Below are 17,917 nucleotides of genomic sequence, written 5' to 3'. Positions count from 1 at the left end.
GTTAATTGCCTCCATGGCCAATCTCACAGTCTTCCTTTCCAAATATTTTTGTACTGCTTTAGATGCTTAAAATGTTTCAAAGTCTAGGATCAAATTTATAGCATCAGCTTAGGTTTAAAAATTCTTGGAAACTACAGTTTAGGAAAAAATAAAGTAGGTAATATTATTAGCAAGTCATGTATCATTTATGGTGATCATAATAGAATAGTCTAAATTTACTACTTATATTTGAAGAAGTCAAAAGATTTCAGAGGGAGCTTCTACAAGGACTGTTACAAAGATAACTAGATGCACTTTTAAATACGTCTCAGTAAGCTTACCAACAGTGGCTTGCTTCTAACCTAAATAATATATACTCAATGAGAATAAAAAAAAAAACATATACTCATTGACCTATTTATTATTTTTTGAAGGGCGTTTCCATCCCTAGATATATGTAAGAGTTGGCTTGCTGAAATACTTTTTGAGTGGGTAAATGCAGGCACAAAGTGATCAATACATTAAAGGTCAAGCTATCTGTGATAATGCTGGAACAAAACTCTGCCCTGCTCCCATTGTAAAACTAGTTTCCATTATACAGTAATATTTTCCAAACTCACCAGTCAAACAGATAGTGTTTGTCAAGCACTCATGTATACATGATACATTACAAGTTATTACTGAGACAATGAGATGATTCCTACTCATTTGAGCCATAAAACACAGGCACAGATAAACACACAGGAGGGAAGGCATGTGAACTACCCCAAAGAGTCAAATAATAAAGAAATTGCTCCTATTTACTATTTCTGGAATTCAGAGTGATATGAATATACATACATATTTACACTATAGCCTCCATGTTGGCACAGTTTATTACAAGGAGAAAATGTTAGTTTTTCTCATCAGATTTTTTTTCATATTTGCCTTCTGCCCTCACCAATTCCTCTTTCATTATATACTCCATCCCTCACCCACATCTAAAGATATACTGCCTTGAAAGATTCATTGATTTTTATCAGACCAAGACTCCACATGTCTGATTACTTTGGGAAAAGAATCCCTCTGGGATACGGAGTGTCTCTTTTGCTGTATTTATTTTCCTATAAATTGAGCAGGATCATGTAGTTCATATTCTAAATAGTATTGATTAAGGCAGGTGCACGTGCACTTACATACTCTGTCTCCCATATTTTATACTGATGAAACATAGCCATTCTACTGCAGACTGTAAGTAAGCATCACATATTCTCCAGCTGTTTTATACTATCTGTTTGCAATAAAATGACGCATAGAAAAGTTGCAATAGTCCCAAAATGTTGAGTGAATAAGATTTATGCAAGGTGCCTAGAGTCTTACAATACATCTCTATCTTGACATATATGTTTCAATCTTCATCTAAGAACTGGAAAGAAAAAAAGAAAACTAAAACCCCAAGGGACAGAAAAGTCAAAGATTATATATTGCACAAGCTTAAAAATCTTTAAATGCTAAGTTAAGAGAAATGAGAAAGGACCCTAAATTTGAAGAAGATCAATGAAAACAAGAAGAACCTATTAAGTCTCTAGAAATTTACAGGCGATTCTGAATTCTCAAAATGGCAACTAGGAAATTGTACATTTAGAAGACTTAAGAAAGGATCAAAGACTACCAGGTGAAAGAGCTAGGCAATGAAAGAAGAATGTGAAAAATTGTTAATTCCTCCTCCATTTCTCTCTCCTCTGCAGAGTCTCTCACTATTGCAAGCATCCTGTTATATATAGCTAGCTCAATTTTCTTATATCCAAAGGTCAAAGAAGCCTTGCCTGATCTTCTTATCTTTATCATCAATAAATATTTATTATTTAGTATCTAGTATAGGCATGCCTCTGCACTAGCTACTAACTTAGACCTTGGAAGGTGAGTGCAAAGTATCATGGAATTTAAAGAGGCCTTCTGTGATCCCATCCTGTCTTCTGCTTGATTTGTGTCTATGGAGATCTAGTTACATATGAGATACACATACTTGTGACTTTTCCCCTTACAGATGAAGTACTCTCTATTCTCTATAATTAATGTGAAGGCCTGGACTACTCAAACAACTTAATTTGACTTTTTCCCATGCCTTCAGGTAGCATACATAAGGCTCACTGTACATTATATATTCAAGCTCAAGATAAGCATGAATATGGAAGGCCTAAAGAAAGAGCTCCAAATGAATTTCTTGAGGCTACCTATATTTTTCTACAAATTCATCTTGGGAATACATGTTTTATTCATTTCCCCCACCATGAATTTTCAAGGCCTGAATAATTAACAAAAAGGATCAAGTGTGAAATTCCCTGCCTGACATTTCATAAATGAGCTAAGAAAAGAATGTATCCTTGTTCTGAGTAACATAAATATCTTCTAAATTTACAAAATGTTCAACCCAGAATGCACTACGTTAATTGAGACTCTTTGAGTTGCCATCATCATAAACCCTATTCAAGCTAAGGTTAAGTAAGATGCTGAACTTCCTGACTCAGGGGACTTGCAAGACCAAGGGTACAGCTACTTCAGCTGCACAAGAGGCTGATGTATCATGCCATTCTGATTCTTCCACAATCTCCTTCTTTCAGCAAAGCTCTTCCACCTAGAGAGAGAAGGGGAATAAAAAAAGACCCCCCCCCCCCAAGCCCACACTCACATCTTACCCGTCTAATGACTGTAGCAGAAAGAAACTCTCTTCCTGGGCGAACTCTAGCCCAGTTTGGACCATGTGTTTATCCCTGAACAAATCTCTGTGACTGGGGTGGTTGGAGGAAGCAAGGTGTCCTCGGTCACTGCCATTCCTGTGGTGAGAGGGAGAGAACACAGGGAAGAAGGGTCAGTTCTATTCAACCACAAGCCCCTGAGTCCTCACAGAAGAGATTCAGTCTGTTATCAGAAGAAGCAACAGGGCTGCTGGATATCCTAAAATGATTCTCACCTAGTTCAAAGGAACCAACACCAACTAGACACTGGTAGAGTCAAGTAATTGGACCTACAGCTCCTGACTCTTAACTTAGTATTCTTTTAAAAACCATTTATTCTATCAACTATCTTTCAGCAAGGCTCAGAAGCCTTTTTACATTTCTTTCATGATTCTGTGTCTGTGCTGATGTAGTTGCACAAGCCCTGGGTAGTAGCCTGGATTTCTGGGGCAGGCATTGCCACCACCTGGTACCCAGTGATAGGAATTTCAGCCAGTCGTCGGACATCCCCATTTGTCTATGAAAATAAAATCATTTGCCCACCCTACGTCTCGCCGGGCAGAAAAATGTCCTTAAGATGGTAAATTTTATGTTAAGAAAATCTTTACTATGATCAATTATTAAACAAAATGAACCAAATTTATTTGCTGCAGGACTTCTCTTCTAAGCTTTCTCGCTCTCTATGGGATAGATAAAATATTTAGCGTTTCCAAGTCGATCTGACAAACTCACTTTGATGGACTTTCTCTCATGACCCATCTTCCTTAGAAATGCTGTTTCTCTGTAAGTACATGTGATATTTTTATTGCCTTTCTTTGAATCCTTCTTTATTCTGTTTCTAAATTGTCCCTTATCTGAAATCATCCTAACCCAGAGAGCTGGCCCAGCTTTCTGATCCCACTTTGGGTTATAATTTCTGGGAGTTGGTATTTGGTGTGTAATTTTTTTACACCTTAACATTTGACCATTGGGGGCATACTTCATTACACGTTGGTCTACAAAATCTTGTTCTCACTCTGACACAGTAAAACATGTACTACCCTGATTTACTTGAATTGAGATCTATATTAAGGCCTGCTTGGTTTTTATTTTAAAAGAATGAAATATCTAAGTTTTTTATATCCTCTCAGTGAATAATAATTTTTTTTAATGTTCTTTTATTAAAGTTCTCTAACATTAAGAAGATTTATAAGTAGAAACTTTTAGGGATGTCAAGGCAATTAACCGTGGTAAATATAAGATACATCATTTTAAAATAATAATATATAAAGAACCAAATAGTAATATTGAAAATTTGAAAATTTACAATTGAAATGTATTCATTTTATTTTATTTTTATTTTTACTTATTTTTGAGAGAGATAAGGAGAGAAGTAGGGGAGTGAGGAGAGGAATAGGGAGAGGGAGAGAGAGAATCCCAAGAAGTCTCCATGCCCAGTGTGGAGCCCTATGCAGGGCTTGATTTCATGACCATGAGATCATGACCTGAGCTGAAATCAAGAGTCAGTCCCTTAACCTACTGAGCCATCCAGGGCCTCTGTATTCTCCATTTTAAAGGAGAATTTACTAAAATATTCCTTTGGCTTTGGGATAAACATCTACTTCAAAATTAAACCCATATTTACCTTTGTATGAGATTGCACACCTCAAATATTATAATACAGAGATTAAATTTTGCTGAATTCTTTGCATTTGTTAAATGTATTCTAATTCCCCATTCTACAAAGCAAAGACTTTACTGACTATTGAGATAAGGAAAAGCTATTCAAAGGTGGAAACTTCACTCTTTGATATGGAGTTTCATTTCATGCTTAATGTGTTGTGTAGACAAAAAAATATTAATAATGTTCCATGATTCGATGATTTTTGAGATAAAAATATTTTCAATTTTAATTCAAGGGATTCAGAAAGAGTGCTTAGACATTGGAGAAGTACTATAAGAAAGGTTTTATGACCACCAAGGGCATTGTCTTTTTAGAGCGTGGGTTACCTGTCAGGTATCAGTCGCTTAGGAAAAGTTGAATGAGGGATGCCTGGGTGGCTCAGTTGAGCATCTGACTTTGGCTCAGGTCATGATCTCACAGTTTGTGAGTTTGAGCCCCACATCAGGCTCCATGCTGTCAGCTCAGAGCCTGCTTGGAATTCCCTCTCTCTGCCCCTCCCCACTTGCATTTCTTTCTCCTCTCTCAAAAATGAATAAACATTTAAAAAAAGAGAGAGAGAGAGGTAAAAAAAGAAAGGTTGAATGAAGTTATAATTTTTTTATATTTCCACGTTTCAATGAAATTATAATGCCATAATATTAGGCCATTCTATAAGACTATCTTTCTTCTATCCTATGTTTTCAATTATGAAATGAAAAGTTATTATTTTAAGAGAATTTTGTTTCCACACTGATTCCAAAGCACGTAATCACAGTATAATATAGTCCTATTTTCTCTCTTCTCTTCTTCCTATTGTCTTCTAGTTGTATTGTATTATTGACATAGCAGATTTTCAAGTTCTGTTCATAGAAACTTGGTAGGCATCAAAAAGTTCTTGTTGATTACTGTCGTCATCATCATCCATTCATAGCAATGACTAATAGCTGCTAATATTAACCATAGTTGGTACTGTACACATGTTACTTCAAACTCCTTACATCTTTAGAAGTAATATCCCACTCCCACAAATGCAAAAATGGAGGGAATGAGGGTTGGTAGCTATTCCAAGGTCACATAGCTGAAATGTTCTTGCGCTAAGAGGTGAACCCGGATCTAAGACATCACAAACCAAGAGCACCTCCTGAATGTTATCCTGCTAATTCTTCTGGTGTCAGATTGACAGTGGGGCAAGTTTCAACTTTTTCACACACGGTGCTGTGTCATTGAAAACTTGTATCCACCCCTACAGCTTTGAGTAATGATTTCACATAGAGGAGATGCAAAGCAATTTATCATTCTGGTAGATCTAGAGTTTGCTAGTAGCAGATGGTTCTAGGAGGTGGGAATGTGGGTTTAGGAGGCAATTCAAATGAGCCTCAACTTGTCCAATTATATAGCCCTCTGACTTGGAAATGAATAGAGATTTTAAAAAACGATTTTCTCCCCTGAATTCTATAACCACCAAGGTCTCTAGTGTTCATTTATGTTGCTTAAACAATTTTTTGTTGAAACTCTGCTTATAATATAGTTGTGACTAAATTATTTTATTCTAAAACAGGGCTCATTTGCTTGATGTCAACAAATGTCCTTTAAAGTTATGAGACACTTTTGTACACTACACTAGCTTACAAAATTATAATTTACTTTATGGAGTCCTTATTACTATTTGTTCCCCTTCTAAGCACTTTTCATGTATTGGATCACACAGTCTTTACAACCATCTTATGAGGTAGTTTCTCTTCTCATTTGTGAGAAAACTGAAGAGCAGAGGGAAAATATATTGACTGACTAAACCTGGAAACTAAAAGATTCTGAGAGACTTGAGCAATGATCTGACTTTAACAAGATAAAATTTAACCTGGGAAAATACAACGTCCTGTCTTGGGTCTAAAACAGCTGTGCACGTATAGAATGGGGAAAATACAGATCACAAATACAAAAGATGTAAGCTGTTTTTCAAAAAGAAGGGCTAGACAAGTCAATGGAATATTGAGATAACCAAAAAAAAAGAAAAGAAAAACATTGAACTTAGCCTGCATTGATGGAAGTAGGGGCAGGTATGAGGCCAGCTCTATTCTGTTTCTTGATTATTCCAATCTTAGAGTGGTTCTGTCCTAATACCATTTTTTGTTAAGTTGTAAACAAACTCAATGTATTCAAAGAAAGCAACTATACTGGCAAGGGTTCTAAAATCATGTTAAATGAAAAACGGTCAAAGGAGTAGGTAGCAGTGTTTACCATTGAAGAAAAGGAGGGGGAAGCCTCAGGAATAATAGAATAGCTGTGCTCCAATATCTGAGGAACTGACATAAACAGGAAGAATTATATGTGTTTAGTATACGCCCAAGTAGGAAAATTGGCAACAGTGAGCAGAGGGAGCCACACACAGAGAGAGGTCAACTCTTAACCAGCAAGATTTTTCTAATAGCTGGAGCCTTACAAATGTAAAGTGAACTGCCTTTGGAGAGAATAAATTCCATTTTTGGATGCCCATTCAGGAGGGATATTACAAAGGAGATTCAAGAAATAGACTAGATGTTTGAGGTGCCTTCTAGTCCTGTGCTTTCATTATTCTTGACTCTTCCCTTTTGGATAGAAGACTGCAGGCACCTGGCGGGAGGCTTTGCTGTCTGGCCAGAAAGAGCAGCAGCCTGATCAGGGACTTTGGAGTTACAGGGTTTTGGCAGAAGTAGCAAGACCTGGAGTACAAATCAGAAGGCTGAGTCCTCTTTTCTCACTCGGATGCCTGCCTTTTCTTACAACTTGCCCGTTGTGCTAAAATCATCTTCTATTACATCTTGGCCATAAATATTGTTAAGTTTCTGATCTCACTTTTTAAGGCACCACTCTTAATTGGTTTGTCCAGAAGTTACACTCAAAATGACTTTGAAATTATTTTACTGAGGAAGGTGCAGACATAGCCTGTCAGCTTTCTCCAAGTTTAAAGGCTAGTTCTTACATTAAGCTCCCTGCCTCTAAAGGAAAATTAAGCTAGCTTGGGGCACATATTTATCCAAAACAAAAGGATCCCTGAGGTATGGACTCACGGATTTAACAGGATTTTGTTTCCTTACTATATAGCTAAAAAGGTGTTAACGGATAAATCATTCTTTCTAATGCAGCATAAGATGTGGTCTCTGTCACACTAAATAATCAGATATAAGAAACATTGCATTTATTCTGGGAAAGAAAACTTAATACCTTGATGTCTCAAGGCTTGAGAACACACACAGAATCCAGGCCTGTAATTATAGCATTGTGTTTCAGAATCTGCATAGCCCTGCAAAGAACACAGTCCCTGATGTGAAGGGTAGGAAGTTTTTGCCAGTGTGCTGTCAAAATTTCAAAGTGTCTTTCCACGATACCATAGTCTACCTCCTAAGGAAAAAAAATTTAATTAGTTTTCCAACAAGAGTAATGTTTTAGGCTAGATCTTTCCAGATGGGAGAGACATTCCTAGTAGACACACACACACTGGAGACACGAAGACCACCTTTCTGAAAGCAGATTGATTCTGTTCATCCCATTGGAAAGAGAGGATGTAGTAAGTTTCACTGAGAAGGAGACCACTCATACATCCTGAATCAGAATGAGCCCTGTTGGGGGTGCCTGGGTGGCTCAGTCGGTTAAGCATCCAACTTTGGCTCAGGTCATGATCTCGTGGTCTGTGAGTTTGAGCCCCGCATCAGGCTTTGTGCCATCAGCTCAGAACCTGGAGCCTGCTTTGGATTCTGTGTTTCCCTTTCTCTCTGCCCCTCCCTGACTCGCACTCTGTCTCTCTCTCTCAAAAATAAACATTTAAAAAAATTAAAAATTAAATAAAAAATAAAAAAAAAATCAGTCTCTTGGCGGGGGGGCACCTGCATGGTTCAGTGGGTTAAGCATTTGACTTCACCTCAGGTCATGATCTCACAGCTTCTGAGTTCAAGCCCCTAGTTGGGCTCTGTGCTGACAGGTCAGAGTCTGTAGCCTGCTTCGGATTCTGTGTCTCCTTCTCTCTCTGCCCCTCCTCTGCTTGCTCTCTGTCTGTCTCTATCTCTCTCTCTCAAAAATAATAAACATTAAAAAAAATTTTTTAAAGAAAATGTTATTCACTTAAAATTGGTAAAATGTCTTCTTAATGGTTTAATGCTTTAAAATAAAAGGAGAAAATTTGTGAAATCATAAGACGCAAGTTGTCTATTTCCCAGGTGACGCCACTCTTAAACTAAACACAACTTACTATTAAAAATACCCTGATCTAATTTCATACAGTCATGTGACCTCACAGTCCTGTATTCCAAAGTCACTGTATTTGGCATTCTCATCTTAGGATCTTGCTTAAATACCCCTTGCTATAATATAATTACATGCTCTGTCCTCAGAGTGGCCTTTGTTTTGAAATTCTGCCAGGAACGCCATCATCTGGGTGTTAGAGTTTGATTAAACATAGCCCCAGAGAATGTCTTTCAAAGGATACATTTCACCTGGTTTCCATTTATAAAACACAAAGTAGCATATGCTTTGAAATGACAATAAATCATCTTTAAACTTAGACTTAAAAATAACATATTATTTTGTCTTAAACTCTGATCAGGGAGAAAAATGCTTCCTAGAAGGAATCTTGTGGTTTATCTATGTCATATATCTCTGGGGCACCTGGTAGCACAGTAGTTGGTGGGAGAGGGTCCCAAATGTCTAACTAACATAGACAACTGGTGCTCATGACTTCCTCAGCTCTGCTGAATCTTCAGACCTTAACCAGACTCATTTCTGCCCAGTTTCTGAGCTGATTAGAGAGTATGATAGTGGCTTCCTGGGGACCAGCTGGTGGAATCTTATTGATCTTACAATATCTGGCATACTCAACACATTGAGAATCTTTGTCCCAAGAACCACAACCTTTCCTCTGAAGCCCACTTATTTGTCTAATCTACACAGATGGCTTCTGTCTAAATGTCTTGGCATGTGTGGTAGAGCTGGACTGATCGTTTTACACTGCCACACCTTTCCTCTCTCAGGGAACTGGAACTCTGTTCGGATATGCTCCTAGTAGTTGCTAGGACCATCTAGAATTGTGATGCCACCACCTCATTCCATAAAGCATAATGCTGCTTCGAAACTACTACTATTTTGTCCCAACATTTACAGTACATGCTTTGTGTACTCACGACAGCCAAGCTCAAACTCAAGTTAACCATACTCCTAACCTATTTGGAGGAGTCCTGGATCCCCTCATTTTGGAGTCCACGTTGCCATGGAGTTAGCTCCTCAACTCTGGTCCCTTGTTTCCTATTCCTTTCCCATTCCCCTGATGTGCTATGAAGACCCCCGTATGCTTTCAGCCCAGGTTTTATACATTATAGCATGCTGAGAGCCATGTCTGTTCAAGTGAAATGTACATTTCTGCTGCTTACTCTACCTGAGTACCCAGTGAGACTGTAGGCAACTAACAAAGTGTTCAATGAGAGGCTAAATGTTCAAACACAGAGGCCAGGAAGATGATTTAAGATGCTGTTTTGGTCCTGAACTTGAGAAACACTGGACGTGGCCACTCCTTTGACACACACTTGAATTTGGGGTGGGTCAGCTAATAAAAGCTCTTAAAAACATTACTCAGATAACATTGCATTGTTCTTCACTATGTAATGCTCCCACAATACTTCAGGGCAAGGTTAAATTACTTTTAAGTTCTTTATCATTCTGGACTCAATGGTTCACTCATCTTTCTTATTATGTAGATTAAATCAAGAGTTGATTTTTACGTGGAAGAAATTCCTAGAAGTAAAGAAGGTGAGGTTATAAATGATATTTTTAGAGAAACTTCTTTCCTCAAGATATTTAAGAATAAAAAAGAATCTTCTGTGTAGAAATATTTTATTAAATTTTATATTTAATAAAATGAGTCAGGAGAGTGAATCATAAGATTTCTGCAAAACCTTTCTAGTATCCTATGAAAAGATGTAGCTACTGTTTACATGCCAGTGATTGGGGATTATGGTTTCATGCAACAATATTCTGACTTAGCCTATTTATGAGCCAGGACCATAAGGGATGCTCCATCACTCTCATATTTACAGATAAATATGCCAGCCTCCGTTGTTTTTTTTGTTTGTTTGTTTTTTACTGCAAGACAAGTCTTCTGAACAGTGACAAATATTAAAATCCTTTGGGAGTGGAGGCTCAGTAGTGTGGCTCAGTGAGTCTAATTTGGATTCTATTTCCCTTGATTCTAGGGAATTGGGAAGGTGAGTGTGAAATGACTTTGGTTCCCGACACCAGTTGCATAGATTTATTTCAGTGATTGATTAAAAGATCACATGGTTTTGCTAAGCACTGCAACCCTGTATCAATCTTCAAGAGAGCTGAAACTGCCATTGATTCTGCCCTGCTGTCTTAGGAAGGAAATTCTGAAAGACTGCATCCAGCCGTTAATAGGCATAAGCCGAGTTAATAGTTGCTTCAATTGCTGAGCAGTGATAGGGCATGAAAAGAAGCAGGTCCAACACATTTCACTGTCTTCTTTAAACAAAAAGTCTTCATTTATTTTATTTGGTCAATTAAATTTAGATGCAGACAATATGAATGATTTTTGCAGCCAAAAATTAAAGGGATGCTTACTTTGGAAACATTTAACCTTGAATAACCAATTTGATATTTCTTTTAGGCTACTGTTTGATGCATGGGAGTGTATGTCAATTATTTTCTTTGTTATTTTTAATTACAGAAGAAGTGTGTGCCCTTGTAAAAAAAAATTCATCATAACAGAGGTTTATAAGGAAAAAAGTGAAAATCTCCACCTGCTCCATAAAAATTCTCAGGGGGTTGGGGTAACAATAGGGTTTTGGATTTAAAGAAAGTGAGAGAAGTACAAATACCATATGATTTCACTCATGTGGAATGTAAGCAACAAAAGAAATGAATAAAGGATAAAGAGACATATCAAGAAACAGATTCTTAACTATAGAGAACACACTGATGGTTCTCAGAAGGGAGTTGGGTGGGGGATGGGTGAAATAGATGATGGGGATTAAGTCCTGCCATTGTTGTGGGGCACTCAGTGGTTCAGTGGGTTAAGTATCGGACTTTGGCTGTGGCTCAGGTCATGATCTCACAGCTCCTGTGCTGACAGCTGAGCCCGGAGCCTGCTTTGGGTTTTGTGTCTATGTCTCTCTCTGTCTCTTCCCTGCTCATGCTCTCTCTCTCTCTCTCTCTCTCTCTCTCTCTCTCTCTCAAATAAATTAACATCAGAAAAATTGTTTTAAAAAGGAGCGCACTTGTTGTGATGAACACTGGGTGTTGTATGGAAGTGTTGAGTCACTCTATCGTATGCTTGAAACTAATATTACACAATAGGTTAACTATACTGGAATTAAAATAAAAACCTAATAAATAAAAGAAAATGAGACAAGACAGACATCCAGGTAAGGGCAGGTACAAATTTCGCTCTACAAATGCAAGCATACAGAAAATGGTATTTTTCTTTTTCTACAACCACTTAGCATGTTTTTTTTTTAATTTTTTAAAAAAAATTTTTAACGTTTATTTATTATTGAGAGACAGAGAGACACAGAGTATGAGCAGGGGAGGGGTAGAGAGAAGGCGAGACACAGAATCTGAAGTAGGCTCCAAGCTGTCAGCACAGAGCCCCACGCGGGGCTCTAACTCCCAAACTGTGATCTCATGACCTGAGCTAAAGGCGGTCACCTAACCAACTGAGCCACCCAGGTGCCCCAACCACTTAGCATGTTGTAGGAGCTCCCATGCTGTTGAATCAGCTCTTCTCCTTGATGAACACCTCACCTCCCTCCTCAGAGTTGAGCACATGGTTGTGACATTACACAGTGCCAAGGTTTCTTGACTCTTGTCCAACAGGATCCTGGGTGGTAGACTCATCGAGGTCCCTCCCTGCAGAGCCTCTGAAGGTTAGGTCACTTCTGGTATTAAGTTTGTGCTGTCCTTGGACTAATAATGATGAGGCTGGCACACCACACCCCACCCCACCCCAGGTGGAATATGTGTGATATTCCTGGGACACTCCTAGCTACCCAAGAACAAAGGAAAGGGGTTTAAGTGCTTGCCATGGTAATGTGGGAAACTAAGGCAAATGAAGAATTAAATTCCCTTACTGCCTATAGCCCAATGACAAGTCTTTGAGACCAGCAGAGTGAACTCCTTCTAGGAGCTCAGCTGCCTCAAGGATGACACTATGCTGGGGGCAAAAGGGAATCTTAGCTTAACATTATCCCAACTTTGAGGATCCTGTAAATCTACTTCTTTTATCTCATCTGCCCCAAGATATATGTTGGCAATCATACTCCAAGCCTATGGCCCCCAATATGCATCTGAAGGGTCTCATGACTGAGGTTTTATTGAATGGTAACAACTGGCACTTTCCCTAGCAACAGCCAGCCCCTCAAGGTCCTGGAAATCTTGTTTCCAAAATTCCTTAGAGACTTACTCAATCCCTGACTCCCTCCTGACCTGAGGGTATATAATGAGTTACCTGTCACAACCCCAGGGCAGCTCTTCCTGCCCATGGGTCCTGTCCCCATGCTTTAACAAAATCACCTTTTTGCACCAAAAACGTCATCAAGAATTGTTTCTTGGCCGTCAGCTCTGGACCCCACGAACCTCCTATCACCCCAAAACTTCATCAATAACAATTGTGAATGTCCCAGGTTGTACAAGAATCCTACCATGGTTCCTGCACCACCCTGGAAGTCCTGACTTTGTGAAGCTGACTCAAACCCATCTACCCAGACACACCACACAGCCACCTCTCTGGAGAGGGACCCTCCTTTCAGTTCTTCAAATCCCCCCCGAAGGCTGTCACTGCCCTGCCCTACTCTTATGCTGGCTTTGCCCCAGGATGGCTGAAGGATGGGATTAGGAGTCTCCTCCTCACAAACCCCCTTCTATCAACATCTCATTGTTTACCCCCAACTGTCTTCCTCCTTTCTCTTTGATAACGGAAGTGATGAAGGTGGCATCTTCTAACCTTACTGTGCCTTCCTCCAAATCTCTTCTCCATGCCTGCATCATTTCCATTTTTTCTGGCAGAGTAAACATGTGAAATTCAAACTCAACTTCTTCTTTTTTCCTCTTCTGTCCACTATGTCATCCCTTTTGAGAGGCAAGAAGGAAAAGAGAGCAGCTGGTTAGAGGAAGGGTTAAAGCATATAGAAAAATACAGTGAAGGGTAAATAACTGATAAATAACAAATATTAAGATGTGATGAATTAATTATTAAATATCTCAAAATATTTTGAAAATTATATGCAGCACATTCTGCCACATAAACAGTGGGTTTTCTGTTTCTTTTAATTTTTGGTAAAAAATAAAATCATGTTAAGTATCTGGAGACAATTCTGCAACTTACTATTTCCCTTCAGTAGTATATTATGGGTGCCCTTCAAGTGTAATTCCTACAAATATGTCCCAATTTTAAAAGCAGCTGCCTAAAATGACGTACCCATGGCTGAAATCAAGCCAGTACGCAGCAGTGTTCTTGTGCTAATTATTTATGGCCCATGTCCATTCTGACTAATTCATTCTATGTGGTCAGCACCAGTGTTGTACTAGGATTTAGTTTTGTGTTTCCTCTTCCTACTATCACCTTTGGATGCACCTTATTAACTATATAGACACTCAGGTTGTTTCTAATTTTTTTGTGACCTAAACAACATTGCAGTGAACATCTTTGCACATATTTCCACATGCATCGTTATAGTATTTCTAGTGCATAGATAGCTAAAAGTGGAATAATTGGGCTGAAATGTATGAACATTTAAAATCTTCCAAAGGTTTTTGTTTGTTTGTTTGTTTTGTTTTGTTTTGTTTTGTTTTTACCAATTACACACTTACCAAAAGTATAGGTATGCCCTGTTATCTACACCCTTGCTAGTACTGAATATTATAGATGTATTAAATTTTTACCAACTTTTTGGTAAAGAATATTAGCTCACTATTTTAATTTTTATTACTTCTATTTCTAGTATGGCAGAGGTTGTGTTTTCAGGACACTTGTACACTTCTTTCTCAAATTTACCTCTCTTCTATTTGTTTGACATTTTGTTACTGATTTATAGATGCTCTTTGTTAGTAGTAATGATTTTTTTGTTATTTTAGATATGTGTTAAATATTTTCTCTCAGCATATCACTTACGTGTCTTGCCCCATATAAAAATTTTATATTTCTGAAAAGTCATACCCATTTATCTTTCCTTTTTTAACTGTGTTAGTTAGAAAGCCTTCCATTTTGAAATTATTTTATATTTCGTTCTTACATTTAGATCTTTCATCTTTACAGAATTTCTTTGGACATGATGTAAAGTAGAATGTTAACATGCTTTCCCCAAATTATTCCAATAGCTTTTCTTTTTTTTCTTTTTTTTATTTCAAGTTTTTATTTAAATTTTAATTAGAAATTAACACATATGGTAAAATTGGTTTCAGGTGTAGAATTTAGTGATTCATCACCTACATATGACACCCAGTGTTCATCACAAGTGCCTCCTTAATACCATCACCCATTTAGCCCATCCCCCCACCCCGCTCCTTTCCAGCAATCCTGTTTCTTCTCTATAGTTAAGAGTCTCTTATGGCCCAATATCTTTTCAAAGATATTCAAATCTTATACTATTTCCACAGTGGATTTGAAATGATAATTAGAATATATTCTTCCAAATGAATCCATTTGCCTATTTAAAAAAAAATACCAAACTGCTTAAATTACTATAACTATTTCTTATACTCTGATATGTGTGAGGGCAAGTCAGAATTCATTTTTTCCCCAAATATTCTTGGCAATTCTAGAATATTTTCTCTTAGATTTGAACTTTAGAATTAGTTTTTTAGGATTATACTAAAGTCATAGAACAACTTTTGGGAGTGTCTATATTTTTTTAATGTTTGAAAGCAGCATAAATAAGTTTTCGGGTGCTTGAAGACTGGGACAAAATTCACCATAAAACCATCGGCATCAAGTGCCTTTGGTGATAGAGGTTACCTATGTTTTATTTATTTACTTTTATGTTCTTTTCATCTTATATATTTAAATGTATTTTAATTTTAAAATTGTTATATGTACAATAAATTTTCTTCTGAATATCATGTTTTTGTGATTAGTAGAGTATCCTCACATATTCCATATATTCAATTTTGTGATTTCATCTATAACTTAAGACTTATTCAGAAATTAATTCATGCATTTTCCAAATGATTTGATAACCTTTCACTATGCTATCTAGTTATTTTACTTTATTTCCACACAATGCAGCTTTAATAATATGTACTTTTAGGAAGTTATTGAAACTTCTGTTGACCTTAGCACATGAAGAACTTCTATAAATACCGCAAAGTCATTAGCAAATGATGTGAAATCTCCCTTACTGGTTAATTTCCACTTACTTTGAATATCTTTGAATGTTGCATGTGAGTGTATGTTCCTGTGTGTGTGTGTGTGTGTGTGTGTGTGTATAACCAGTTCTAGGAGTTTTAGGTTAAAGTCTCCTGAAATTATTATTATTTAATTTCTCCTTGTATTTGTCAGTTTGTACTATATTTGTGTTGATCTTTTATTATTCAGTATATGCGAATTCACAGCTGCAAGAAGTATTTGGTGGATTGGATCTTAGTCAATATAAACTATTCCTTTTTATTTACAAATAATTTTTCCTTAAGTTCCATTCCATACAACTTTCATATTTCCATCCTTAGTTCATCTGGTGGCATTCGCCTGTTACATTTTTTCTGCCTTTTTCTCTTTTCAATGTATCTTTGTGTTTTGCCATAGTCTTTCTAAACTTCCAAAGTCAGGTTCGTATAAAATTCCAAAGAGATTGATATTAATCTACCACAGTTGTTTTTTCAAACTTTTTTTTTTACCAATTTTCTAATGAGCTTTAAAAAACCCTGACATAATATTTATTTAATACCAAATCTAAACTAGCAGTATTTTATTTGTGGCACAAGATGTAGCATAAGATGGAGGAAGGCAGTAAAGTAGGTAAATCAACAGATATGTACAGTAGGACCCTTGATTTTAAGGGGCATATCTCCTTTACAAATAGAAAGAACAAGGAAATGCCAATAGTATGGAACTTACAATTTGTGTGATATTCAAAGAAGGATGATAATGCTTACTAATATAGTTGGGGCAAACTTCATGGATCTTTTTAGTAGCGTAATAAAGGAATACCATTTTAGTATTTTATATGAGAATAGCATAAAGAAAAAAACATTCATTGAATTATCCATTTGATTCAACAAACATTTAACAAGCAACTACTTTTTCCAAGAACTGAAATGGGTGTTGGGAATACAATAGCATACAAGAATGGCTCCATGAGGGGCACCTGGGTGACTCAGTTGGTTGAGCAACTGACTTCAGCTCAGGTCATGATCTCACAGTCCATGAGTTTGAGTCCCTGTGTGGGGCTCTGTGCTGACAGCTCAGGGCCTGGAGCCTGCTTCAGATTCTGTGTCTCCCTCTCTCTCTCTGCACCTCCCCTGCTTGTGCTCTGTCTCTCTCTCACTCTCTGAAAAATAAATAGACATTAAAAAAATGTTTAAGGGCTCCATGAAATGAAGCTTAGTGTTTACCAGGAGATTATATCATCTGAGTAGGTAGAAAATTACTTTCTGTAACCAAGATATGAAGCATGGGATCATCGGCAGCAGGAAAATCAGGTTAAGGGGGCTAGGAAAGGCTTTCCCAAAGTATAAAAATGAAACTGAGGTCAAAAGAAAGAGTAGGATATAACCATGCAAGTGGGTGGGAGAGAGTTTATTAGGAAGAAGGAACAGTGTGTGCAAAGGCCCTGTAGCAGGGGAAATTTAACTTGTTTTGCCTCTCTTTGAAGCAAGAGAAAGGGGTCACATGGCATGGGAAGCAGTGGGAGGTACACTAGAGCTGGTTGAGGTAGGACTTTTAAGTCAGGTTAAAGATTTTGTTCATTGTCTTCAAAGTGATGGGAAATTGCCTGTCCTCAGAGCCCAGCACTAATGCTGTGTCTTCCAGGGCCAGTGTGAATGCCCTGCAGCACCTGAAGGAGCAGCTCAGGCTGGAGGCCAAGGAGAGGATCAAGGCTGAGGGAGCTTCAACAGTACCACCTGCAGAATGCCTGCAAGGATGCCCACCTGGTAGGTGTTCCCGTTGGAAGCAACCTCTTCCCAGAGCCCAGATCCTGGGCTTTTTTCTAAAGGCTGTAGGAAAGAAGTTCATGGAGGAATTCTTTTAAGTGCAAAGTGATAAATAACTGCCTCCAAGTCTCAAGAAAACACTTTTCTACAACCAAATAGCTTTTAGATATTTCAGACCTTTCCTGTGGCCTGGTCCTATAGCCAAAATTCTATAGAAATTGATGAGTTTCTACAGAGATAAGGAAACCGGGTGAAGGAGTAGACTTTAAATAACAATGGCCTGATTCTTTTGGTACAGTGCTTTTATACTTAAGACAAACAAATGTTACCACCAAGTACACCCTTTCATAAGCAAATTACTAGTGTTTCTATACCTGGAATATTATGTTTATTTTATTAACTGGATATTTACATACTGGGAAGGAAAAGGTTTTTTGTTTTTTTTAAAAAACAATAT

The 17,917-nt window shown here is 37.6% G+C and overlaps 1 long non-coding RNA gene across 1 annotated transcript; it reads left to right on the top strand.

Moving 5' to 3' along the window:
- The first annotated feature begins 787 nt into the window (after positions 1 to 787).
- On the top strand, positions 788 to 17,607 carry LOC121030242 (uncharacterized). The gene is made up of 3 exons (XR_005790131.1): positions 788 to 800; positions 11,048 to 11,058; positions 17,497 to 17,607. It is a non-coding gene; the product is annotated as an uncharacterized LOC121030242 (long non-coding RNA).
- The last annotated feature ends 310 nt before the right edge of the window (positions 17,608 to 17,917 follow it).

Source organism: Herpailurus yagouaroundi, unplaced genomic scaffold (assembly GCF_014898765.1).
Source record: "Herpailurus yagouaroundi ecotype Mexico unplaced genomic scaffold, PumYag 140, whole genome shotgun sequence".
Classification (NCBI taxonomy): Eukaryota; Metazoa; Chordata; class Mammalia; order Carnivora; family Felidae; genus Herpailurus; species Herpailurus yagouaroundi.
This window is presented reverse-complemented; position numbering and strand designations above follow the sequence as displayed.